At 42.2% G+C, this 25,646-nt stretch overlaps 1 long non-coding RNA gene and 1 pseudogene across 2 annotated transcripts in view; one reads left to right on the top strand and one right to left on the bottom strand.

The window, feature by feature from the left end:
* The window catches only part of LOC135096953 (uncharacterized), a 64,208-nt gene that overhangs the window by 20,130 nt on the left and 18,432 nt on the right, over positions 1-25,646 (top strand). The window lies entirely within an intron of this gene.
* LOC135096922 (juvenile hormone esterase-like) lies at positions 15,873-22,998 on the bottom strand (annotated as a pseudogene).

Below are 25,646 nucleotides of genomic sequence, written 5' to 3'. Positions count from 1 at the left end.
TTTGTGATGTAATACATCCTGCCTCTTTATTCACCCATGTAAAGGTTGTTGTATCGACCAATGACTTTACTTTATTGTTTGTGATGTATTCTACCTGTCTCTTTATTCACCCATGTAAAGGTTGTTGTATCGACCAATGACTTTACTTTATTGTTTGTGATGTATTCTACCTCTCTTTATTCACCTGTGTAAAGGTTGTTGTGTCGTTGTATTGTTTGTGATGTATTCTACCTGTCTCTTTATTCACCTGTGTAAAGGTTGTTGTGTCGTTGTATTGTTTGTGATGTATTCTACCTGTCTCTTTATTCACCTGTGTAAAGATTGTTGTATCGACCAATGACTTAACTTTATTGTTTGTGATGTATTCTACCTGTCTCTTTATTCACCTGTGTAAAGGTTGTTGTATCGACCAATGACTTTACTTTATTGTTTGTCATGTATTCTACCTGTCTCTTTATTCACCTGTGTAAAGGTTGACGGGTTGATCTATGTATACCTCAAACTTCACCCCTCATGTACTCTTTTTGTCTACATGATTCACTGCAGTAAATAAGATAATAAAATATGGGAAGCTGTAAGAAGCCATCAGGCCTAGACGTGACGGTCTGTGTTCAAAACATACTTATTTCCACCTATCATCACCATCCATACCTTTGTCTAGTTGCCATTACGGAGAAAAAGAAAGTTATGCAGTTAATTTGTAGTTAGTAAGATTGCGTGTTATCTTGGTCCTGCCGGGGCTTCTGTCATCAGCGAAGAGTTAGTAAGTTGCGTGCACTTCTTAGTTCTGGTGAAGGAAAGACGCGACATATGAAGTAAAAAGTTTCATACTGTCATTACCAAGGAGTTAGTAAGGCTGCGAACATATCTTTGTCCTGGTAAGGCTTGAAGGAAACGCGACAAGTGAAGTAAAGAATGTCGTACTTATGACCAAGGAGTCATTAAAGCTACATGGACGTCTTGGTTCTGAAGAAGGCGTAATGGAAACACGCGACAAAAGGAGACTGTTTATTGACATGAGGTGGCGGCGGGCGGCACACACCTGCGGGCGGCACACACCTGCGTGCGTAACACACCCGCGGGCGACCTCCAGTCCTCGCCACCAATCGTCTGGCCGCCTCTATAACAAAGCTCACCGTCGGGCCGAGGCGTTTCGAAATACAAGTTTCTTAAGAGACGAGCCTATCGGGAAATACACATACGTAAATACTTTTTCCTCAGTATTTTTTTGTCCGTAAGCCTAAGATTACATAAAGTGTATAAAAATACACACACACACACACACACACACACACACACACACACACACGGTGCAGGGACTCCATAATCTTATAAATAATACAAATCTTATCTCATTATTAATGATCATTTTTCATGAGTTTCCTTCTGTCTGTGTGTCTGTATGTCTCTTTTGTCTGTCTTTTTCTTCCTTTGTGTCACTAACTCACTACCTCAGAATATTTTCTCCAATTTCTGATAAACGATTTTAAAAATTTTCCTTTCCGTCTTTTGCAAACTTAACTGTAAATGTTGAAAAGAAATGTCGCTATGGAAATAACGAGTCACTTATCACACACACACACACACACACACACACACGCGCCTCCGTTTCTAGATAACAGTGGAGGCGGAAACATGTATCCGACACGTGCCACAGGTGTTGTATTGTTATTACCCTTTGTAAGTCACGCCAAGTCACCTTCTCACGTCTTCACTTCCTCCCCAGCCATGCAACACGCAACACACCCTTCGTTCCCCTCCCACACCAACACTCCCCTCCGCACTAAGAAACACTCATCATCCAGCGCCAAGGTGGTTTTTTTTTTTTTACATTGAGACATTTTCAGAGTAATATTTCTTTTTTTTTTTTTGTCATGTCTTCCTCTCTTTTGCTTTATTACTTTTCCTAGCAATGATTTTTTTTGTTCTTAAGAAAGACTTAATTTTCCAGCTACATTGTTTTTTCTCCCTCATCTTATTTTTTTTTTTTTTGTAAGCATCATGTTTTCACTTCACTATAAAGTTTTATTTTTGTTACTTTAAATTATCTCTATTATTTTTGTCATTTTTTGTGTAATGTGGTGTAAAATTTCTTTTTTTTCTGGAGTTTTCCTAATTTTTTTGCTTCTTTTTCGCGAGTGAGGTATTTTTTTCATCACAACTTTTTTATTTTTTTTTCTGAAGTAATGCCTTTCTACATAACACTTTTTTTCTTCCATTCCTAAACTATGTTTTCCAAACATGTTTTAATGTTTTTTTTTTTTATTTCCTTCTATAAGCAACTTTTTTTTTTTTTCGCTCTTACAAGAAGACGCTACCAGATTGTAAAAGTAACACATTGTTTTTATCTTCCTTTCCTGAAATCCCAGAGTAATAAAAGTTGTCCTGTGCAAGTCACGCCACACACACTCAGCTCCTTAGGATAACACTCTTACACTCTCCCAGTAGCACTTTGCGATCACACATTATTTCACCGTTATTTTACTCCTTGCCTCTTACTTAATATATATCGTCTTTCTCTTATACATCTTCTACAAGTCAACATATTTACTTTTATGTTTATTACACTTCACTTTGATTTTTCACTTAAATTAATCTGATGAAATATTCCCGAGTGTATTTATCTGTCCATCACATTTACAGTTAGAAAGACTTCATGTTACTTAACGTATCTTGCTTAACGTGTCTTGCTTATTTTCCGTGTATTTTTCTGTGCAAACATTACTGTCCTAGGTTTATCTGTTTGTCTGTCACGTTTACTGTTAAAAAGTCGTCATATTAATTAGCGTACCTTGATTACCTTCCGTTTATTTTTCAGTAAATATTACTCGTTGTTTCATGTATACTGTCCATTACATTTAGTGGCAGTAAGTCAGTACATTAATTGTCTGTCAGTCACATTTGTTCTCTGCTCGTCTATGTTGTTTTACCCGTCACCACATTAATGGATTGAGCGCCGTCGGGTCACACAGTATTCAACCTTTAATAAAACACAAATTATGCCAGTTTGGCACAGTATTGCCCTCCACCTCAAGACAACACACTTGCTCATTAATCCCAGTCCTGGCAACACTGCAAAACCACACACTCCAACAGGACCTGGCCTGCAACACAAACTCACACTTTTAACAATGGCTTTACTGTAACACTGCAACTTTATGGCTTTTTACACTTAAGGAATTACATGGCATTGCAACACTATGCCTCTTCATGGAACACACTCCAACACTGTCTGCAACACACGATCGTAATATCGATCTTACTTTTGCAACACAAAAAAATTACACTTTTAACAAATTCATATACGAGTATAACTTACAATTTTGGGAGTATTTCAGCACTAGTCTCCTTCCTGAAAACACACAACATTGCCTGCAACACATATTCTTAACATTGATCTCACTTCTGCAACATTCTAAATATAACACTTTCTCTCAACAAATCCATGCACAGCTTACAATTTTGGCAACCCTCCAACAAAACTCTCCGACACTTCTTACAACACACTCTCTTAACATTCATTTATTCTTTGCAACACAACAAATTTACATTTTTTTTTCTTAACAAGCCCATACATTAATTACGTACAATTATGGCAAGTTTCCAACAACAAACCTTCTCCTGACAAAACACTACAACTCTCCTAGCAACACAATCTTTCTTACCATTGATCTTATCTTTATCTTAATATCCCCGACGATAAGTCACACACACACACACACACACACACACACACACACACACACACACACACACACACACACACACACACACAAAGAGCTCAATCCTCTCCTAGCAAGACGTGCCGAGGCTGGGCACGCAGTCTAAGTCTCTGTATGGCCGCGTCGCCTCTGTATTATAACTCAGTTCAAGGTGGGCTTCAATCTTACGTTAGAAATTATTCCCGTCCATTATAAAGTGAGACGAGACCCAGCTATGCACGAGCCGTCAATAACGCGACCTTCACTTCCCTTACTTCCCTCCTTCCTTCCTTCCCTTGCGCTGTGGTCTGCCTCACATATCACCTCTCATTCCCGCACATCACCTATCTTTCTCTCTCTCTCTCTCTCTCTCTCTCTCTCTCTCTCTCTCTCTCTCTCTCTCTCTCTCTCTCTCTCTCTCTCTCTCTCTCTCATATTTACCTGACTAACTCTCTTAACTTAATGAATTGATAGTGTATTGTGTTTTCGTCATACTAGAATTCATTAGTCTTCATTTTGTGTTGTCTTGATAAAGAGAATGTACTAAGTAAAGGTTAATCTGTCACGCTCTTTTGTATTTGTGTGCTTTGTTTAGTTTTCATAATGATGCAAGGTAAGCTTTATATATTTTGATCAGAAATGCTTATCAATCTGCAGTCAGTCTAATCCAATGATTAGTGATCAAGTTGTCAGTCTGATTTAATGTAATCGTGGAGGTGACAAACACCCCACCCAATGTTTGCGTCAATCAAGCTGTGAATTTGTGGCCAATCTGATCTAATTTTGCAGGTGAAATTCTCAGTCTGTGTCGATCTATAGTCAATGTAATCAAATGGTGCCAGAATGTCACTACATGCATTGCCCTTCAAAACACACCCTTATCTTTCCTTCTCTTTCCCCCTATTAACTAGAATTTATGTATAGTTCTCTTTATATATTTATTTTGAAACTGGTAATTTCCACTAATGTCCTTTCTATCTTCTGCATGGTTGTTGTCATTATAGTGTCACGCTGCCTTCTGAGTGACCAAGAGAACTTATTTCAAAGCACTTCCACTACTTACAAGAGCCTCTAGTTGAAGCTACAAGGATTTTTAAGGCTATTTTTACGCTTTTAGTGACAGATTGACATGGTACCTACATTAATAACAGGAGAAACAGTCTTGAGAAGCCGGCTAAGCATCTCTGTGGCCTTTTAGTCGTGGTAAGTGAGCGAAGACTTTCTGAGTACGAGGCCAAGTTGACTCTTTTCTCGCGGAAGACGATCGTGAGTGTCCTTAGTCGCCAGAGTGAGACCAGAGACCCAGCGCTCGATGTTGCCTTTTCGTTTTGTCTCTGCTTCCGACACACTAATTACATTCATCACCACAATAGTTCGTTCCTTTCCGCAGCAGATTAAAGCCGCGAGGATAAACAGTGCTGGTTCGGGTCTCTCTTTCTCTCTCTCTCTCTCTCTCTCTCTCTCTCTCTCTCTCTCTCTCTCTCTCTCTCTCTCTCTCTCTCTCTCTCTCATATGTCATACCGTATAGTTCTGGCCTTATTATTTATGTATGGGCCTACTCCTTACGCTAATGAACAGTGTGTGTGTGTGTGTGTGTGTGTGGTTCAGTTTGACGTGGCTTGGCTTAGGTAGGGTTGGGGTACATTAAGTTCTCTCAGGTTAGGTTAGGTTAGGTTAGGTTAGGTTAGGTTAGGTTAGGTTTCGTTTGGGTTAGGTTTGGTTAGGTTAGGTCAAGTTGAGTGAGACTAGGTTAGATTAGGCTAGATTTGTTTTTTTTTTTTTTTTGTTTGTTTTCTTTAGTTTAGTTTGGTTAGGGTAGGTTAGATTAGGTTAGGTCAGGTCCAAGAATCACTCGAAAACAAGAGTGTCTCGTGAAAACCTGTGTACACATTATCACACTTTATAAAAATAGATAAGTAGATGATAAGACGCGGAGCATCACGCGATGGGAGCCACGTACGAGGGAGGGAGTCAGCATGGCGACGTGGCGGGAGTCTTAAGCAGGGTTATATCTATACAGTTAGCAAATTCGGCGAAGCGTTATCTATGTAATACCAACACGGGATGATTAATGGTACAGGGAGGGAGGGGGGGTGCGTAATGGCAGGGAAGCCGTGAGGGAAGAGAGGCGCATATGCAAGGAACACTAAGTCAGGGATCTTCACTACTTATAACACGCTGTTGTGGAAGATGTTGTTTTTGTTATTATTATAATATGTTTGTGCGAAAACCAGAATCCTTCTTTAGCAGGCACCGTCTTGCCCCTGATAGAGCAGGAGACCCGGACGTCAACAAATATAGTAGTAATAATAATAATGATAATAATAATAATAATAATAATAATAATAATAATAATAATAATAATAATAATAATAATAATAGGTAAATTAAATGTAACAGTAAAGGGAATACAAGAAACGATATCAAGGAAAATAGTCAAGTTAAATGAGATAAAAAAAAAATAAGTGTATAGAACAGTATATATATATTAGAGGTAACAGAAAGAGAGACTGTAGCATATATTTGCGGCTTCCCTGGTTTGCATGACGAGTTTCTTCCCAGGTGAACACAGACTGCGGCGTGACAGCAGGTAAACATAATCTATCTCCTCTCTGCCTGGGATTCGAACCCGTGATCTCTTGGAACCGAGTGATAGGTGTGAACTGAACACGCTGTTCCTTTTACCATCAAACTGGAGTTTTTCAAACACAGCAAATATACAAATGTTACTGTAAAACTATATATCTCTTCAAATGTCTTCCCGCACACAATGTTTTCAGCTTTGCATGATGCCGTAAAACAGTAACTGCCTTTCCCTTCTGTTTTTCTTCTCTCTGCTACCCTTTCACCTTCCCTCGAACATTTCCGTCCCTTCCCAATCAGTTCCCCCAAATACTTGATGGCTTCAGTTTGGCCAAATGCCTCAACACACAACCAGACCTCACCAACCACCAGTATTCATTCTAGTGCATAAGACCATATAGGAAACTGCACGAAGCCTGCCTGTAGACTTATCTGTGACTGTCTCTGTATAAAACATGTTTGTCTATATCCATCTCGCATTCCTACCCATAAATCTCTCTAACCAACAGCTCTCGCACTCACATTAACCACTGTACACTTTTGGCGCCTTGTTCAGAGAACTCACAACCTTGCCCGGTGCATAATCTTTGTTCAGGGGACTCACAACCTTGTCCGGTGCTTAATCTTTGTTCAGGGGACTCTCAACCTTGTCCGGTGCTTAATCTTTGTTCAGAGGACTCACAACCTTGCCCGGTGCATAATCTTTGTTCAGGGGACTCACAACCTTGTCCGGTGCTTAATCTTTGTTCAGGGGACTCTCAACCTTGTCCGGTGCTTAATCTTTGTTCAGAGGACTCACAACCTTGTCCGGTGCTTAATCTTTGTTCAGAGGACTCACAACCTTGCCCGGTGCGTACGTAATCTTTGTTCAGAGGACTCACAACCTTGCCCGGTGCGTAATCTTTGTTCAGAGGACTCACAACCTTGCCCGGTGCGTAATCTTTGCTCAGAGGACTCACAACCTTGCCTAGTGAATAATCTTTTAATGTAGTGTATCAATAGCTGTACATGCCTTGACACAGACCCTCTACCAAGTACAGGCGTGGTCAAAAGTGTAGCATTTTGCACTCATTTCCATTGTGTTTAACTTTTTTCTCAATTTGAAGTCTGATCTGCTGACAGCCTCCTTACGGAACAGAGAACAGACAGTGTCGGCGGGTCAGAGGACTTAAAGACAGAGAAAAATATCAAAATGTTCGATGCAGTGAAAGCGAATACAGAATGTTACTCGACTTTTGTCCATGCTTGTACTCGTATTGCGTTTTGTTCCGAGGCCTCACAACTCTGCTTCCCTCTTTCCGCCGCACTCAATAACTGTTCCGCGTGCGTGCGTCAGCTGTGATGTGTTGCAGTTTTTGATCACCATATTTCACGAGTTCCGCGCCCCTTCAGAACTTATGAAGCAATAATTCAGGCCTGTGTGAATTCTGACACACGGGATACCAAATTTATTGTCGGAAACAACATGAGCTTGTAGCAACGCATCACCGCCACCCTCTTCCTCCTCCTCCTCCTCCTCCTCGTCCTCCTTCAGCTGCCTCTCTTCGCTCCTTCATTGGATGACAGCGTGAGCAGGGAAGCCCGCCGCCACGCGATAGGCCAGACTGGCCGAGGCTCCTCCCTGACAGGCGTGCAGTGCCGCCAACGGCTGGGAAAGACAAAGCCCAGGCTCTGATTGGCAGCGAGGCGGGTGCGGGGCGAGTGTGGGAAAGGCGCCCCCCGCCACTCCCGCCAACATCATGGCGGGTGATGGCTGTTCAAGTCAAGGTTTACTGCTTCACGTATGTAGTTCCTGCTTACTACTGACGCACGTGGCCACAGTGAACACTGAACACCGCCGCTAAAGGAAGAAGGCCATGAGCATCCTGCGTGAAGACAGCCTGGGACAAAAGGAAATTAACGGGGATGTAGAGGAGGGGGCGGAAAAAGCGACAGAAAAGGGAGAGTCGGCCGGGAGATGATCGAGGCACCAGAAGGAAAGGTTACCCTATAGAGAACTATCTACCCCCACTTAAGCTCAGCCTCCAAATTGCCCCTTCCTCTCTCTCTCTCTCTCTCTCTCTCTCTCTCTCTCTCTCTCTCTCTCTCTCTCTCTCTCTCTCTCTCTCTCTCTCTCTCTCTCTCTCTCTCTCTCTCTCTCTCTCTCTCTCTCTCTCTCTCTCTCTTTGTGCTACCCTTTAATACCCCATGTCAAAGGGACCAGTAAAGCTTCTCCAGAGAGTTAGGTTAGGTTTGAGAACGTTGACACAGACTTACATCTGAGCATCACTAAGGACCAGCTATGAACCTTGTGTTGGTGGTGGAGTGGCGAGCTTCTCTTAAATTTTAATTGTTATAAAGTCACAAAGCATGTAAAGTAATTTGAGTTGCATCGCCATAACTCTTTTTTCACTATTCATAATTTTTTTTGCAATTGAGGTTCATGAATGTTTGCCAGGGGGTAGAAATATGCTAAGAAATGTTACGCATCATATCCTGCGACTTAGACCTTGGCTGGGACGCCTTGAGTGTGTGTGCTGCCTTATCTCTGCTGGGAACCTTGAGTGTGCGAGTATATTCAGTCTTACCTCAGGCTGACGTCAAATTAATGAAAGGAGAGGGACGCGCGTGAGAATGGAGGCAGGAATGTCTCGTGCTGAAGTGTCCACCGTGAACACAATTTGTATGTATTGTGGTTGTAATTCATGTTGTTTGACCCGCGCGTTCAATACAACCATAGGGGATTAGGACACGTGCTGCGTCTTGTAAGATGTAGTACTTATGAATGTCCGATATGGTACGTAAGAATGTGCGTACTGTGTGTTGTTATGCTTCATGGAGACGATCAATAATCTTATAACCTTCGCCTTAACTATGCTACGTCTCTTACTTTGGAAAGTGCAGATTATTACAAGCAAGTGTCTGAGGGTCAATAGATCTGCTGCTGCTTGTTCTTCCTTTCTGTTCACGTGCACATCGGTTGCAAAAGAATTCCTGGATTAATACGATGATTTAAGTTCATGTGCTCTGTCTTGTATAGCTGTTAGCATTATTATCATCGTCATTGTCATTTTCTTGTTCTTGTCATTGTTATTGTTGTTGTTGCTGTTGTTGTTGTTGTTGTCGTCGTCGTCGTCGTCATTGTAGTTGTTCTTCTTCTTATCATCATCATCATCATCATCATCATCATCATCATCATCATCATTCTTATTCTTATTCTTATTATTATTATCATCTTTATTATTATTATATTATTTTTCCCGGTGAATCCACTCCTGTACCGTGGCGACACACACACACACACACACACACACACACACACACACACACACACACACACACACACACACACACACACACACACACACACACACACACACACACACACACACACACACACACACACACATGCACTAATTCACCGTAATATTGTGAGGGTGAGCGCGGCCATTGTACGCGGGAGTGCAAGGAGCAAAGTGCAGAGGTGACGTTAATACCAGTCACATTACCTTCCAGCGCGCAGCCTTTGTGGTAATCCTCCTCCTTGCGCCATTTCTATCTCATCGCCAGTTCGCGGAGTACAAACGCAATGCACGCACAAGAAAACACCGCGGCAGAACAAACAGTACAGATTCTCTAGCCTTTGTTGCGCTGTTTGTGTTGAATTGCACTATATCTGAACCAACACATGTAGGATAGTGAAGGAAAAGGCTACTTCCGCCACGCCGATCCTTCCAATTAGGACAGGATAATGCTCTGCCTGTCTGCCTCCCTGTCTTTCTTGCTGCCTGTCTTTCTCTTCCTGCTGCAGTGACTGGCTGACGGGCAGTGCAGGCTGGTAGGCCACGCGGCTCCGAGGCAGGATAAATGGCCTGCATAGGAGCCGTTCATCTGATGCAATATCTGTGATAAACTCGTGTATAAGAAGGAAATTTGTTCTTACACATATTTCGTTGAAAGTGATGAGCAATGCAGCGCTCGTTCTTTTCTGTTATGTATTCTGTCGACACCTTGATATTTTATGGCAGTAGTTTCTATTCTGGCGGTGATGTATGTTTTGGGATTAGTATGTAAATATTTTGTGGATAATGATGAGGAACCAGAAAAAATGCACAACCTGTTACTTTATCGTCTTGTTACTTGACCTTCCTTGGAACAGCGTGCTCACAAGTGTTACTTCATCCCCTTTAGGACAACCTGCAGTGAACAGGCGCTTAAGTGCATTTATCTTCTTTTCTTCTTATTATTATTAGTTCTTAGTAAACACTCGGAATGACATGGAAGACCAGCCACCTTAGTTTCTGAGTTGCCCTCTTTGAATCTATATAATCCAAATCTAGCTTGGGTAACACGATTTAAAATAAACTAAATTAAACTGATGTGTCATACCAAACTAACCTAAGTTATCTAATCTAGGTTAAGATAACTAAGCTAAAACAATGTAATCTAAACTAAGCTAAAACAATATAATCTAACCTAGCTCATCTTAACACAATCCAGCCGGAATATAAACTAGGTGGCTAAATTTTATGTCACTGTACACCAGACTCTCTCCTCAAAGACATCTCGTACACACCTCCAGGCGTCTCCTCACTGGTTCACGAGAAAATCTCCTTCACTGCTTTTCGCTGCTTCATTCACAAGTGGCTTATTTTCTCATATTTTAGCATATTCAGTTTAAACCATTTAACATCTTTGCCATCTCTTCAAGTTCAAGTAAATGATAGGTTAGGTCATTGTAGGTTATACTGAAATGGTATGTCCACATCTTTTGTAAATGAGAACATAAGAGCAAAATAAAATCAGGGAAGTTGCGAGAAGCCATCAGGCCTACACATGGCAGTCCCTGTATGAAACACATCTGCCTATTTCCATTTATCATCTCCATCCATAAATTTGTCTGATCTTTTAAAGCTCCCTAATGATTCAGCACTAACAATCTGATTACGGAGTCCATTCCATTCATCTACCACTCTAGATGAATATGTGATCTGGAGACACACCAATGACATCTAAAGGAGTGACACAGCATTTCAGACTTTCTACCGCTTGTAGTTTGACACTTTCCACAGTTAAATCATGAAGGGTTACTGAAATGAAGTAACAAGTGCCTGTCATTACCAGTCAAAGAGTTAATTATGATCGACCACGTAGACGACGTCGAATCCAACAGCTGGGAGAAAATTATGTTGAATTGCTTGTAATATTTTGTGGTCCTTAATTATTGTTGACATTCCAGGGAGGGGGCAGGACAGCACACCGCGTGAGTGGCGAGGGACTGTTGCCCCACGTTCCGTCCATTCCTATTCACGTTGCCCCATCCCTGTCCTATTACATGAGTGTTGGTCTCCATGTCTCTGGTGAAGATGTACCCGGGGAAGAGAAGGAAGAGGGAGAGGTTACTGATTACTTCCAACTGACTGTCTTAATTTTAAGCCTCTCTCTCACCGCCGCAATGTTGCATATCTAGCTGTCTTCTACCGCTATTTTCATGCTAACTGCTCTTCTGATCTTGCTAACTGAATGCTTCCCCTCCTTCCGCGGCCTCGCGGCACAAGACTTTCTTCTTTCTCTCACCCCTATTCTGTCCGCCTCTCTAACGCAAGAGTTAACCAGTATTCTCAATCATTCATCCCTTTTTCTGGTAAACTCTGGAACTCCCTGCCTGCTTCTGTATTTCCACCTTCCTATGACTTGAATTCCTTCAAGAGGGAGGTTTCAAGACATTTATTCATGAATTTTTGACCACTGCTTTGACCCTTTTATGGGACTGGCATTTCAGTGGGCATATTTTTTTATTGATTTTTGTTGCCCTTGGCCAGTGTCCTTCCTACATAAAAAAAAAAAAAAATACGGCGTCCACTTAATAATATGAAGACCACCATATACTCAGTGCCTGGTGTGCAGCGCAGTGCGGTTTGCCAGGAGTATTAGCTAAGGAAAAAGAGGAAGAGGTACTACTACTATCTGATGCTGCCACTCTCCTGCTTCCATCTGTCCTCCTTTCCTGCTTATCTCCTGCCTCGTCTCCATTTCAGACTAACCCTACCTTACCCTGTCTACACCCCCGCCATTTCTGCGCCACTGCCCTGTACTATCTCACTCCTGCGTCACCTCTGCTTAAACTCCTCCCTCATTCATGTTTTATTCCTGGTTCATACATGTCTCACTTCTGATTCATTACCCTCTCTCTCTCTCTCTCTCTCTCTCTCTCTCTCTCTCTCTCTCTCTCTCTCTCTCTCTCTCTCTCTCTCTCGTCACTCCTATTTTACTCCTGCGTTATTTTCAGTCACGCTCCTGCGTCACCATACCATATTGTATCTTTCTCTCTTGCGTCACTAATATATCACACCTGTGTCACACCTGTCTCACTCCTGATTCACTCCCGTCACACTCCTGCGTCACTTCTGCCTTTCATAACAGGGAGGCGACACTGGCGGCTTAGTGCAGAGCAGGACAGAAAACCGTTTCCCACTGTTTTGAATTAAGGTGTACGCATGGACCGGACAGGTAGGTCAGTACGCCGTAGATGCAGACGCCGTATGCAATTTCCTGCACGCGTGAGGCTCAACAATACCAAGGTCACTATTGTCACTATTGTCCTTGGTCCTGTTCCCATTCTCACCTCACGCTGCCTCATTCCTGTCCCCTTCTCTGCCTCACCCTGCCTGTACTTCTACCCCACTCTGCTACATCCGTACCTCGTTGCACCTCTCACCCTGTCCATCACAACGTTCGCCGCACTGTGATGGCTCAATTACCCGTGAGTACAGCGCGTCCCCCAGCCGCTGTTGGTGTGTCACAGGTGTTGCTAATATTTCCCGCCATGCGCCGCTTCGCATCGCCGCGCCGCTCCCTGGATGCATTGCTCTCACGAATACAGGCGCTGCAAGGGAGGCTTTTCTCTCTTTTTTTTTTTTTTTTTTTTTACGGGGAAAAATGTCGCGTGATTCCGTGAAGGAAAATTTCTCTCTCTCTCTCTCTCTCTCTCTCTCTCTCTCTCTCTCTCTCTCTCTCTCTCTCTCTCTCTCTCTCTCTCTCTCTCTCTCTCTCTCTCTCTCTCTCTCTCTCTCTCTCTCTCTCTTCTCTCTCTCTCTCTCTCTCTCTCTCTCTCTCTCTCTCTCTCTATATATATATATATATATATATATATATATATATATATATATATATATATATATATATATATAGACCTGTTTGAGCATCTGAAAGATTTGTCAAGATTATTAGACTTTATGGGCATCGTAATTTATAATCTCTGAGTGCTTCCCGCAGGGATAGTATTTTTTTCTAACTGTCACAGATCAAGTGACCTAAATGCACAGTTCTGGAAACACACACACACATACACACACACACACACACACACACACGGATAACTGCTGTACTGGCCACACGCTTGTGTTTCTGGATTCTCTGTGATAGTTTTTATTTTAAACATTGCAACACGAGTAGTAGTAGTAGCGGCAGCAGCAGCAACAGAAGCCGCCGTTCAACACAGCCAAACAGCACAGCCACAAAGATAGAGCCACATAGCACACAGCCACTCAACCACACACACTGTTAGAAGGAGGTTGCGAGCAGTGGTTCGTGGAGGTTAGGTCAGGTTGCGAGCAGTACAGGTTAGTGGAGACTAGATGTACGAGTAGATGTGTTACTTCTCTCTCGTGTTGGGTTAGGTTAGGTAAGGTTAGGTTGCGAGCAGCACTGGTTCGTGGAGACTATAAGCTGGTGTGTTGCTCAGCTGTCAGGTTAGGATGGGTTAGGCTAGATTGTGGGCACATTCGTGGACACTAGTACATGTGTTGCTCCGCCCTCAGTTGGTTTAAGTTAGGCTATGAGGAATACAGCTTCCTGGACACTAAAAATGTGTCGTATGACTCTCCAGATGTTGATGCCACCAACTTTTAAAACTTTTTTTTTCTTTTTCTTTTTTTTTTTGTTGTTTTTTTCTTCCCTTTGGCCAGAGCATCTCTGACTGACGGCTTCTTGTAGCTTCGCTTATTTTCTTATGTTCTTATATTCTTATATACTTGTGTGTAAATCGCAGGGTTTATTTTTGGGTGTGTTTTGTTTGCTTTTTTTTCCTTTTATTTATCTTTATATTTATTTGCACTTGTTTTTATTTATTTATTTATTTTTTATTTTATTTATTTTATTCTTTTTGCCGTATGTATGTATGGTGTTGTCCTCCGATTTTTTTTTTTTACAATTTGATTTTCTTTCCTTTTATTCTTTTTTTCTCTTTTATCTACGTAGGGTCGTGATTTTCCTATGTTTTGCAAGTGAGCCTTGGTGTGGACTCTCTCTCTCTCTCTCTCTCTCTCTCTCTCTCTCTCTCTCTCTCTCTCTCTCTCTCTCTCTCTCTCTCTCTCTCTCTCTCTCTCTCTCTCTCTCTCTCTCTCTCTCTCTCTCTCTCTCTCACACACACACACACACACACACACACACACACACACACAGTAATGTAACTTCACAAAATATCCCTAACGACATTTCCTTTGTCGCTGCTTTTGGATCTTTGTACTTTCCATTGTGATCTCACCTTATTTTTTTTTTTTTTTTGTGTAGATTCAATTGGCCGCAGCTCTTGTCTCTTGTCTCTTGTCTCAGGCCCTTCCTTGTTTCATTATCTTTTGAGTCTTGAGTGCACGCGCCGTCTCTCGTTACTTTTCCCTCTTTTTTTTTTTTTCGCGCCCTTAAGCTTTCTAAGTGCACACAGTGTTCCTCTTAATCCTTGCCTTGTTTTCAGCTTGTTTTTTTTTTTTTTTTTTTTTTTTTTAAGGGTGGAATGCGAAGGGAAGAGGGCTGGGTTCCCTCCGCCCCCGCCCTCGCCCCCGCCCAGCTATGAGGCGACGCTAGGTCAGGTAAAGGTGACCACTGAGCAAAGAGCGCTTTGATGTTTTATGCACGCCGCGACAGGACACGTCCTGGGTGTGTTCGCGCGAGGTTTGCGTGGCACTTTTCCACGGGTACCCTTAGTTCCGAGCACGCCGGTACCTCATGAAATGTCACCAGCCTCTTCAAAAACTGTTTCTATATTTCACTTCCGCGCCCACCACTGCCGCCACCTCTGCTTGCTTCGAAGTGACTCCTCACAGCAAATCAACCCATTTTTATTGGAGTAAATCAGACGCAGCAGTGCTTTACAGCCTCGACTTTCTTAGTAATCAGATGGTGTTTATCTCCTTAGCTCCTCACAATTGCACCACATCACAACTCGTAAGCCATACAACTCCTCAAAACACTTCATAATCACTCCATCATAACACCTAAGCATTTCTCTAAGCGTGGTAATAATGAAAGTGTTCGGTTTCAAGACCGTTATCCTTAATTTTTTTTTTTTTTCTTCTTTACGGACTGGGACCTCAGTGGACGTTTTTTTTCGTTTGTTTGCCCTGAGTTAGGGCCTATCTTATATATATATATATATATATATATATATATATATATATATATATATATATATATATATATATATATATATATATATATATATATATATATATATATATATATATATATATATATATATATATATATATATATATATATATATATATATATATATATATATATATATATATATATATATATATATAAGTGGTTATATCTAAGTTATGTTGTTAGGAAGCGGTGCTTGTTACTGTTCGCATTTAGTCAGGAGTTGGTAAATCACAATTCATAACGTGAACTGCGCGTGGCGCCCTGAGGCACCTTCACCAGGTGCGGGTGAAGCATCAGATTTTCCTGGATGGGAAGAGAGTTGTGGAACTTACGTGTGTGTGAAAAGAAAGAACCTGCATGAACCACTTACTGAGGGGGTGAAATGGATAGTGCTTGACAAAGGATGCGCTCTAGATACTCGGAGCGTGACATTTATAAAACACAAATAGCGACACTCATAAATAAAAAAAGAAAAAAAAATGTAGTTTTATGTAAATAATTCTGCCACGTCAAAATTTAAATAGAAAATGGACCATGTAATTATCTAATACATAAGGTTTCCATACACTTCTCTAGTTATGAATAACTCTTCTTGCTCTCTTCTTCCGGAACTGGCAGCTTCAGTGGGCCTTTTTTTTTTCTACCTTTTTTTTTTTTTTTTGTAGCCCTAAGGTCTGTTACCCCCTCACCCCCTCATCAACACAAGTCCTAAGCGTTCGCCTTACACGCTTATAAGTACACGAATAGAAATATATCAGTGCCTAATACATTTTCCATAGTAAATAATTAAGTAAGCAGCATTCCTCACCTCCTTGCGGTCGTCTGGCTTCGTGAAGGGCGAGGGCGTGAGGGAGAGGTACTGCAGGTTCTCTGGTGTGCTGGCTTCCCACGTGAAGCCCAGAGAGCTATCAGGGGTTGGGTTCCTGGTGGGAAATAACGAAAAATTTTAATTATAATGATGAGTAATAAAAGACAGTCTACTGTAATACAAAGATTTATTATTATTGCAATGATGAGTGATACAAAAATAAACTATTGCTGCAATGATGAGTAATACAAAAAGTAATTATTGGAGTGTGGTGGTGAGAAATAGCAGGATAAAGCAGATCTTTTTCTCTAACTTTTCAACACCATCAAAACATTGTAGAAATAAAGATCCCTTGCTTAATTCTGTTCTCTCACCACTGCCTACCACCACCAACTCCAACTCACTTGTCTAATCTATGCAGTAAAGAGGTAATTTTTGCAGTGATATGTAGTACACGGGCAAACTATCGTTGTTGTTGGTGTCACCGTGTCACAGTGAATTGATGGAAGCATTGATAAGTCTTACCTGACATCAGCACTTCCTGAAGAGCCTCTAATGCAGCAATGGTACAATGATAAGCCTTACTTTTATCATCTTATCCTCTAAAACTATCAGTCTCCTCCACAAAAGGGTCCCGCCTTCCATCTCAGTAAAGTTAGTGCACTGATAAGCAATACTTTATCATCTTGCCCACTCCAAAGCTCTCAGAGTCCTCCATAAAGACTTCTGAAATCAGGACCTCTGCCCTCCATCTCACCCTGTGGCAGCAAAGTTGGTCCACAGAGTCGTGATGATGTCCCTGAGGGTGAGGTCGTCGGGCAGCTTTAAGTCCTTGGGGCGCTGTGGGGGTGCTGTTCGTGGCGACAAGAGAGGGCCGCCGCGGAACAAGTAGTGCAGATCGTCTACGTGACTCACCCCTGTCAGAATTGACGATCAGAAACCGATTAAAAATTCCTGGAGAAAACCAGTTAAGGGAAGAAAACTGGGAGGAAGATAGAGAAGGAGATGGAGCGGAGGAATTGCTTTAGAACTGCAAACAATAGCAGTCACAGAGGAAGATTCAAGGGACAGAAACAACAGGACAAGGCTCGTACATCGCGCCAACCACTCACTCGAGGGAAACGCCGAACGGAAAAGATAAGAAAAGGAAGATGTGATTCACTCATGTCAGAACAAAACAACATAAGAAAGTAAGGGAAGCTGCAAGAAGCTGTCAGGCCTACACGTGGCACTCCCCACATGAAACATACTGCCTACCTCCTTTCATTATCCTCAGCCTCAAATTTGGCCACTCCTCTTTTAAAGCTCCGTAGTGACTCATGGCACACATCACAGTGACTCATGGCACACATCACAGTGACTCATGGCACACATCACAGTGACTCATGGCACACATCACAGTGACTCATGGCACACATCACAGTGACTCATGGCACACATCACAGTGACTCATGGCACACTTCACAGTGACTCATGGCACACATCACAGTGACTCATGGCACACATCACAGTGACTCATGGCACACTTCACAGTGACTCATGGCACACATCACAGTGACTCATGGCACACATCACAGTGACTCATGGCACACATCACAGTGACTCATGGCACACTTCACAGTGACTCATGGCACACATCACAGAGACTCATGGCACACTTCACAGTGACTCATGGCACACATCACAGTGACTCATGGCACACATCACAGTGACTCATGGCACACATCACAGAGACTCATGGCACACTTCACAGTGACTCATGGCACACTTCACAGTGACTCATGGCACACATCACAGTGACTCATGGCACACTTCACAGTGACTCATGGCACACTTCACAGTGACTCATGGCACACTTCACAGTGACTCGGACACAGCTGTGTTTTAGTTTTTCAACAAGATTATATCTCAGACCACAAATTATGTATAAATAAATTAAAATGTTAAGTAATGATGAAAAGGGATGCAGTGCTATTACTAATAAAAATGATGGCAGCGATGAGATGGTGGTGATGGCAATAATGACTGGAATTTGTCGTGATGCAGGGTATTAATAGTATAGGATAAGAGTTATTGGTAGTGGTAGTGGTAATGGTGATGGTAAGAAGGCTGGTGATAGTTGCTACGTATAGCGGTGGTGGCGACAGCGCTGGTGATAACATCAGGAGTGGTAGTGGCTATGCCAAGCACCTTCTGTTTTTATGAGTATTTAAGTCGAGAACCACCCTTGATGTCTATAAAATCTCTAAGTTATTCATTGCCTTGAAGTCACATAGGGGATATGATGTTACAAGCAAAATTCTTTGGGTCAATTATCAGGATCTGTTATGTAAGAGTGGCTCCAAACAAGGGCAATAAAAGGGCAGAAAAAAAGCCCACTAAAGGTGCCAGTCCCCAGTTACTTTGCCAGTGTTCTTAAAACATCTGCCTAAACATTCGTCACTGAACTGACCGCCTCGTGTCAGTGTTGACGCCGCGGTGCCTCGGGCAGGTTGTGGGCCAGGCATTGCTTACACTTGTTGTCGCAGGAAGGGCAGATCAGTTGGCCGAAGGAGAGCTGGGCGTAGTGCTGCAGCTCGTAGCGGTAAATCTTCCCTGCGTGGTGGGCGGAGATGCGGTCATGAGGCACGGCGAAGTAGTGGTCAGTGAACATCTGTCAAAATTATATATAATAAGACTAGTAAGAATAATAACTAAGAGTTATTTTTGTTATTTTCAATAATAATAACTTATTATTACGAGTATGTCTTCATCATTTTTTTTAAATAATATATTATTATTATTTTGATAACTAAAAGAATTAGAATGTTCACACCAACCAACTACTATACTACTACTACTACTACTACTACTACTACTACTACGAACATGAGATAATAAGGGAAACGGCAAGAATACATCAGGTCAACACGTGACAGTCCCTGAATGCAACATGCTTGTTCATCTCCACCTATCATCTTCATACGTGAATCTAGTTTTTAAAGCTCCCTCATAATTCATCACTAATCACTAACAATTACGGTTACAAGGCTTTTTCACAGCAGAATGATCACGGAAAAGTTCACCGTACAGAACACCAGCTGGCAGTTCTGTATGTTTAAGATGTAACATAGGTGCAAATTTAAGAATGAACAGTGAAAACACTACCGGCATCCTCTTGTCTCAAGTGTTAAGGTGTAACATCCCCTCACGTAGAGCCGTGTCTTCTCATCCTTATGTCATATATGTAAACAAGTAATTTTCACATTGCAAATACATCCAAAGTTTACGGAACATGTGCAGCAAAAAACAGGCTTAGGCTCCAGTGTTGGTGCTCACCCTCATGAAGTCGTCAGCGTGCGCCTCGGTGACGTGCGTGGTGCCCAAGTAGTGGAGGTACAGCTGGCGGGCTACAGCCTCCGGGTCCTCGCTCCTGCCCTCAAGCTGAAGGGACGCAGACCCGGCCATGCTAAAATTGTACTGTAGCTCCTCCAGTAACTGTTTCTTTGCCAATGCAGCTGGAAAAAAAAAAATCTTCAAAACAATAGATTTTGAAGGTAATTATTCCCTCAGACATTTTAGTTAGTGAAGCATGATTTTTAACCACGTAAGTTGGGTGATAATTACGCAAGGCGAAAAGAGCCCCCGTCGTCTTTGGTAATGCCTGATATGATGTCCACCTGGGTGTTGCATCCCTCACTTATCAGCTGGGCAGGGTGACGCGGCAGGAAACGGCCGTCCACTCAGGGCGTGAAGGTGAGCGGCAGCACGCCCCATCTCTGTACAAATTAAATGGCCTCAGAACTGTAATTTGAATATATCCACAATTGAATGTTCAAGTTAAATGAGCAAGTAGTCCTGACACCTGGCACAGTGAGTGCCACTCACTCTGGAGCTTTCGTAACGAGGAAAGAGAGCCTTTGCATCCAGCCCCTGCAGGCACAGAAGGAGCGTGTTGCTGCCCTGGTCTGTGGGACACCCAAGGCTGCCACCCACTTCAATTGCCTCCTTGCGAGGATTATTGTTAATAGTCAAGGACGTCAGTGCTGTTCCAGACTGCATGATAGCACTGGAGAAAAGATCTGTCAAAACAATACAACTTGTCTCATTACATGCAAATATGTGAACAAATGGATATACAAGGTTGAAATTATATATATATATATATATATATATATATATATATATATATATATATATATATATATATATATATATATATATATATATATATATATATATATATATATATATATATATATATATATATATATATATATATATATATATATATATATATTGTGTGTGTGTGTGTATAAACAAAGGTGATGAGAACGAATGTGAAGTCCAAAAGGAGTCCTACCTTGAACTTCCGGGACGAACATGAGGAGGTGGGCGGCGGCGCTGCCGGCACTCTCACCGAAGATGGTGACCCGCATGTTGTCTCCGCCAAAGAGGTGAATGTTGGTCTTCACCCACCGGAGCGCCAGGGTCTGGTCCTTGAGGCCCAAGTTCGCAGGCATCGCCAAGTCCTCGGTAGACAGGAAGCCTGTACAGTGAGAGAGAAGCAGTGAGAAGAGCAGTACACAGGCCGCGCCGCGTGTGAGAGAAGTCACCAGCTCGCCACACACCACCCACCCAGGACACCCAGCCGGTACTGCACCACCACCAGCACGATGTCGTGGTCCAGGAGGACGTGAGGAGGGTACTCCTGGGCACTGCCATGGGTGAACCTTCCTCCGTGAAGCCAAACCATCACCGGGAAGCTAGCGTCTCCATTAATCTGTGATAAGATTGGTACTATTACACACACACACACACACACACACAGAGAGAGAGAGAGAGAGAGAGAGAGAGAGAGAGAGAGAGAGAGAGAGAGAGAGAGAGAGAGAGAGAGAGAGATGACTAAAAGGGGATGTAAAATATTCCTTACAAAAGATTAAAGTTTTAAATTTTACATTCGTTAGAAAAGCTTAGATTAAGAGGTATAACAAGAACAATTTAAACAAAATCCTTAGTGTTAGTAATCAGGATAGGACTACAACTAATAAATAAAAAAAAAGGGAAGAAATTGGTTCTCAGATAGAGTGGTAGATGACTGGAATATATGCAGTAATCAGCCTACTAGTACCGAGTCACCTGGGTGCTTTAAAAAAGGATTAGTTAAATTTACTGATCGGGAAGGCAGGTGGACACAGGTTTTAGACAAGGACTGTCACCTAGTACGTGTAGGCCTACTTTCTTCTCCCAGCTTCCCTTATGCTCTTAGGCTAACATATCACAGATTAAAGCAGTCTCTCCGGGGTTCTCCGCCTCACCTTGGGCACAAACACGTTGAGGTACAGACAATCCTCCTCACCCAGCACTTCCTTTATTCCGACTTTCTCTGCTGCGGAGAAATACTGGATGCACGGCGAGGCGGGAATGGAGGCTTCCCCCATGGCCCCCCAGTCTGGGAAGGGCTCGGGATCCTGGAAGAAAGGACACATTACCTTCCAGTATTTTCCCACCCTCATTTTACAGTCTCACTCTGATGAAGTCAAGTGCTTTCATTACTCCGCAAATTTTCACCGTCTGCCGGCCTACCTTGAATCGCAGCCTTCCCAGTGGTGGCCGAGCGTAGGGAATGCCGTAGAATGACGAAAAGTCTCGGCCCTTCACCGATTCCTCCACAATGCCTGAGACGCGGCCATCCCTGGTATCAACGAATGGCACATCAGCAGCAGTCGCCACCAGCACCACCACCACCACCACCAGCGTCGCCACCAGAGCCGCACCACGCGCCATCCCTCTCTATTCTGCTGCTGTGAGATACAAGCGAGAGGAAGAGTATAGGAACAACTAAAATCAGTATGAGTGGCTTTCTGTTTTGTCTGTATATTTTCTGTTGTGATTTTTTTCAAAACAAAATGTTTCCTCACACCGGGCGGCACTGTGACGCCAAAGATGGGTGCATAAAGGAAGCAAAGCGGCAACTGAACATCATAGGAAATACACAAAGCAGTCTTTTCAACGAGTAAAATAGAAGTGAAGCCACACGATGCTACGCTAAGTTTCCCGTCCATAGGGGGATGTTCAGCTTCTTAACTCCGAGACCACAGAACACTAAGTTAGATCTTGTTAAGTCCAGCTTGATTGTCATCAACACAGGGGTTCACCAGGAATGTCACGTGCCATGTCTTAGTCTTCATACAGATAACTGTAGGAGCTGCATTGTCTCACTAACGCGTTTTTTTGACAAAACACACATGGTAATTTCATACCAGCCACAAAAGTAAACTCATATTTGTACATCAGTCCACACACACACACACACACACACACACACACACACACACACACACACACACACACACACAGATAAGCGCGCACAAATGCTTCGTTCCTTAACAAAAGAAATATAAGATTATCTGCACTGCGTTGCAGAACTTACAATGCTCCCTCAGTGCTGAGAGTCGGGTTGTTTAGTGCGCGGGACGGGTGACAGACTGACGCACATGCTCCGTGACGCTCCTTTTATATGAGAGCTTGATCACTCGAGTAGATTTAAAGGAACATGATGAACGAGAGTTGTCAGTTCCCACAGGGCCCGTGAAATTGTGTACTACAGTTGTGTACGAGTACTGGGAATGCGGTTATGAGCGCGACACACACACACACACACACACACACACACACACACACACACACACACACACACAGTCTTTTAGCCATCCTTCCGCAACCTGAGTTGAATCAAGGCTTACAAACTTAACGATTGGAGAAAGTTTGTGGATTCAGTCCTTTCGTGTCAGGTAATCACCTCAGCAAGGCGTCCTGCACAAAGAGACAGAGTGCTGACACGAAAACCGTATGAACTTCAAGGAAATATTTAATATTTAATGACGAGTGGTGATACTGATGATGGTCATATGTGTGTATGTGTGTGTGTGTGTGTGTGTGTGTGTGTGTGTTGATGACAGTATTGCTATAACAAATAATATTGGTGATGATGGTAATAATGGTGATAATAATAATAATGATAATGATAATGATAATGATAATAATAATAATAATAATAATAATAATAATAATAATAATAATAATAATAATGATAATATATAACCCAATTACTTCCATTCTTGCTCTTACTTTGGTGTGAGATGGTTTAATGCATCAGCACATCTGAGCCTCACCACTGCATGGTTCCTATCCTGCCTTAGTATTCCTGACAGGCACAAGACGTGCTTAGGCAACACAGCTCACTCAGTTGCCGGGCGCTCGTATTGAGATTACGGTTGACAAACAGGAGGACATCCCTAGCTTGACGCAAGTATATTTGGTGAAAATCTGAGAGTAAAAATCGAGTAATCTACCCTGTCCCTCTCCCTCCTTCTCTGGGTCCTTCACTCTCCCACAGTCTGACTTCCTACACGGAGATGAAATGGGTATTTTTATCGAAAACTAAACACACAAAAGTCAAGTGACCTTCCATTAACCTTCACTCACATGTTGTGCCCTTGACTTTCTACCAGGAGTTTGTGAATTCCTCTCGTACTGGTTCTCCTCTCGCTGCGTGAATCGACCTTCCTCCCCGGTACCGTTGTTCCAGCGTAGGGCAATTCATTATATTCTTGGTTATACTCGTAGTTCTTTAATTACATAAATAAGACAAGAGAAACTCTGTTTATAGCTTAGAATAATGCGTGCTGAAATGCATTAGAGATAAAGAGAGTAACTATGAAAAAATAAATAGTATGATGTAGGCAATGCTGGTTATATTTATCCATGGCAATAGATGTATCCAATACTAAACGATAAACATGTGCCTACAAAATGCAAATTAATAGTTTACAATACACTTGTTATACCAATCCTGTTATATGGTGCTGAATGGTGGTGGACTTTAACTACAAAACTAGAATCGAAGATTCAGGCAGCCGAAATGCGAGTGCTCAATAATCAGGGGTGTTACAAGAAGGGACAAGATGATAAATGTTCAAATAAGAGAAGAGTTGGGAGTGACCCCGCTACTGGAGGATGCTGATAGAGCAAGACTGAGATGGTCTGGACATGTTAAGAGAATGGAAGAAGATCGGCATGCTAAGAAATATATGGAGTGGATACCAAGAGGCAGGCGACCACGAGGGAGACCAAGGAAGAGATGGAAGCAAGGTATTGAAGAGAGCCTTAGTAGACCTTAGTATCACCTCGACAATGGTCGAGGTGATGGAGGACAGAGAATATGAAGACCCAGACGGATGGAGGAGTATTGTCCAGATGTCATCGAGCTGACAGGCTTATAGCCTAACTGGCGTCTGGTGAGAAGGATGAGAATAGATGGACCAAGGAAAGTTCCATGTTGTGTGACGTGCGGTGACGTGATCGTGCGAGCTCTACACGTATGCCTCCCCACCTCTTACCTACACACACACACACACACACACACACATATATATATATATATATATATATATATATATATATATATATATATATATATATATATATATATATATATATATATATATATATATATATATATATATATATATATATGGTGTAACACGAGTTTGTGCAGATATTGTCAGAGGTGAAGGTGCAGGTTATTCTATGTGGGAAATGTTGTATGGTTCTATGCACATATGCATTTTGAGGCGTTGTTTATCCGTGATATGAAATTCAAGTCTGGCCAGACGACAGATACAACTGTGGGTAACTATGGTAGAGACACACACAGTGTCCACTTCACATTACTTTACATTATACAACACAATCTGAAAGTATTCAATGTCACTGTCTCGGAGGAACTTTTTTTTCATGTTCATATGTTCACTGGACTTCATTAGTCTTTTCCACAAGGTTCAGTCTTCTATTCATACAGGCCTCTTTTACTTATCTATCTATTTATTTATTTATTTATTTTTTTTTATGTAGGAAGGACACTGGCCAAGGAAAACAAAAATGCAATAAAAAAAATGCCCACTGAAATGTCAGTCCCATAAAAGGGTCAAAGCAGTAGTCAAAAATTGATCAATAAGTGTCTTGAAACCTCCCTCTCTAAGGAATTCAAGTCATAGGAAGGTGGAAATACAGAAGAGGGCAGGGAGTTCCAGAGTTTACCATGATGAATGATTGAGAATACTGGTTAACTCTTGTGTTAGACAGGT

Source organism: Scylla paramamosain, unplaced genomic scaffold (assembly GCF_035594125.1).
Source record: "Scylla paramamosain isolate STU-SP2022 unplaced genomic scaffold, ASM3559412v1 Contig9, whole genome shotgun sequence".
Taxonomy (NCBI): domain Eukaryota; kingdom Metazoa; phylum Arthropoda; class Malacostraca; order Decapoda; family Portunidae; genus Scylla; species Scylla paramamosain.
This window is presented reverse-complemented; position numbering and strand designations above follow the sequence as displayed.